Source organism: Gopherus flavomarginatus, chromosome 1, assembly GCF_025201925.1.
Source record: "Gopherus flavomarginatus isolate rGopFla2 chromosome 1, rGopFla2.mat.asm, whole genome shotgun sequence".
Classification (NCBI taxonomy): domain Eukaryota; kingdom Metazoa; phylum Chordata; order Testudines; family Testudinidae; genus Gopherus; species Gopherus flavomarginatus.
In genome coordinates, this window is record NC_066617.1 from 33,806,684 (window position 1) to 33,810,085 (window position 3,402).

Genomic DNA, 3,402 nt, shown 5'->3' on the forward strand with positions numbered 1-3,402 from the left:
AGTAATTTACTTTGTGTGATCTCCATAACAAGAGACATGGTTATGAAATTTCACCAACTTTAAAAAAATATGTTTCCAAAGATTTTAGGTATAACAAGGATTTTGTCTTACTAAGGTACTGATTTTGCTGGAGGGTTCTTTTAAAACTAGTTTGTCGGATAGTCAGAAGTAAAGAAAGGGAACTCTTTGTCCAGCTCTCTGGAAGGGAAGGACTGTTGTCCCTTTAAGGGCTCTCTTCAGTGGGGAGTGGTGGTGAAGGGATGGACAGAAAGGACAGGAAGACTTGGAAGCACTTTTTTTTAACTATAGTAATTAAAATGTGTATTTTAGATAAGGGAGGTCTTTTGAAGGATTTATTTAAAAAACTATGTGTGAAGATCCACACATTTAAGGCTAAAGATGATTGTGCATCTAAAACTCTATGCAAGCATTTTTTAGAAATGTGATTTTATAATCTTCACCAGCTCACTAATGAAATATTTTTAAAGCAAATTTTAAACTAAGGTCCTGTAGACTGACATGTTCTGTGTAAATATTACATTAATGCACAACTGTTTTTGTCAGTAAAGTCAGAAACTGACAGTATAAAAATTTATTTGGGCATAAGCTTTCGTGGACATCTGATGAAATGGGTTCTAGTCCACAAAAGCTTATGCCCAAATAATTTGTTAGTCTTTGAGGTGACACAAGGACTCGTCCTTGTTTTTGCTGATACAGACTAACAGGACTACCACTCTGAAACCTGTCAGTATATACCTTGGGGTTGGCAAATGCCTGTTAAATGGCTTTATTACCCCTTGAATGTCTCTTTAACAGTTTCAATGTTGTGCTAATAGGTCTGGAAGGCTGGAGGTTTTTTCACTTTTAACTACTAGATTCCCTCCCAAGGAAGACTCACCAGGCTAGACCAGCCATCTGTGGGAGCCTGCAGGAAGGGTCAGAACAGGGATAGGAAAACAAGCGGGTGGACACTAAGACCCAGTGGTGCCCCAAATTTTCAGGTGCCCTACGCAGCTGCCTATGTTGCCTATGCCTAAGGACGGCCCTGCCAGTGGAGAAGCAGGTGGCTATTGCAATCTGGAAGCTGGCAACTCCAGACAGCTACCGATGGGTCGCGAACCAGTTTGGAGTGGGAAAGTCGACCGTTGGAATCGTGTTGATGCAAGTTTGAAGGGCCATTAATCGCATCCTGCTAAGAAGAACCGTGACTCTGGGGAATGTGCAGGACATTCTGGATGGCTTTGCACAAATGGGTTTCCCTAACTGTGAAGGGGTGATAGATGGGACGCATATTCCTATTCTAGCACCACACCACCTAGCATCCAAGTACATTAATCAGAAGGGGTATTTCTCTATGGTTCTCCAGGCACTTGTGGATCACCGTGGGTGTTTCATTGACATTAACACAGGCTGGCCTGGAAAGGTGCATGATGCACGCATCTTTCGGAACATTGGCCTGTTCAGGAAGATGCAGGCCGGGACTTTTTTCCCAGACCGCAAGATCACAGTAAGGGATGTCGAAATGCCCATTGTGATTCTTGGAGACCCCGCTTACCCCTTAATGCCCTGGCTCATGAAACCGTATACAGGGAAGCTTGACAGGAGCCAAGACCAGTTCAACTACAGGCTGAGCCGGTGCCGAATGACTGTGGAGTGTGCTTTTGGCCGTTTAAAAGGGCGCTGGCGATCTCTGTATGGGAAGCTAGACTTGGGGGAAAGCAGCATCCCTGCGGTTATACCCGCGTGCTGTATCCTCCATAATATTTGTGAAGGGAAGGGTGAAACATTCAGTCAGGAATGGACCTCCGAGGTTCAACACCTGGAGGCTGAATTTGCACAGCCAGAGAGCAGGGCTACAAGAGAGGCCCAGCACAGGGCTACAAGGATTAGGGATGCCTTGAAGGAGGAATTTGAGGCTGAAAACCAACACTAATATTTGATGCCTTGCATGAGAGTGAAGTGCAGTGGTTACAATGTTAGTAGGAATCTGTTTTTCCTAAAATGATTTGCAGCACCTGTTTCTTTCCTGGGCTATGGTATCTTTCACTGTCTGCAATAATAAAGACTGTTTTCAAAGCCAAGAATTCATTTATTGAAAAGAAAATAACTTTCTTGACAGACACACAACATTTTGGGAACCTAAAAGGGCAGGGGGGTGGGGTGGTGAACAGTACAGTCACAGGTTTGAATATGTCCTGTCTGGAGTGCTGTGCAATGACTGTTGCACTTCAGGATGAAAAAATTGCATGGTAATGGGGGTTGAGTGCAGATGGTAAGGGTCATAGTTCTCAGGGCTGGTTGGGAACGTACAGGTGTTGGGGGCAGCTGGTAGTGGTAAGAACCTGGATGCTTTGGAGCTGACATTGGGGCACAAGGGAAAGAGCTTTGGGACGGGGGTGGAGGCTGGCACGGTAGTGCTCTGCCTGCATGGCTACGAGTGACTGGATAGAGTCCGCTTGGCGCGCCAGGATGCTTATCAACTGCTTTGTGCTTTTGTTCTTAGCCGCTGCATTTCTCTGGCGGATCCTGCTTTCCCTTTTCCTCCAGTCCTGCAGTTTTTTACTCTCTCTGGCAGAGTGATCCATAACTGCTTCCAGCATGTCTTCTTTGCTTTTTCGTGGCTTCTTCCTGAGGTTTTGTAGCCTCTTAGCAGTCGATAATACAGGCAGTCGAGTAGTCAAGGACACTTTTCGAAAGGCAAAAATGGCAACAATTAACAGAGGCAGCACCCAAACCGTTATTCCCACGCAGTGAAGGAGTTTACAGTCTTCACTTTAGCATACTTTTCCCATACTGAACAGAGCGCACATAACCCACAGGAGCCACGAAATGGTAAGGGGGACTGATTGCTTCAGGGATGTGCAGGGGTTTCTGTGCATTGGCGAAAGCAAACTGCTGCAGTGGGCATCTACACTGAACAGTCTCCCAACATTTTCCACAGGAGTTAATCCTGGAAGATATCTCGCTGCTGCGGGTCACCTGGGAAGAGCGGGAGGATCTTCTACAGCAATGCGGATTCCGCCCTGACCCCTATGCAGCTTGCCTGTGTGCAGCAATGGTTCCCCACCCCTCGTGGCAGAGTGGCGGGGACGCTTTAGCCTAACTGCGACAAGGACCACAGTGGCTCTCCCTATAAACTTGCGCAAGCGCATTGCTCATGCTCTGGCTGAAACTTTTGAAGAGATTAGCGAGGCCGGTTACCGCGATGTGATAGACCACATCAATGGGCTATTCCACATCTAGGCATGCACCCCGTCCTCTCCCGAAACATTTCCATCCTGAAAATAAAAGCCGCTTACCGATAACCCGCTCCTCTGCTTGTCCTTCACCAAGTACCAGCTGCTGCAACTGGCTACCTTCCTCCTGGCTTGAGAAGAGCTCCTGGCTGCATGCCTCCTGGGA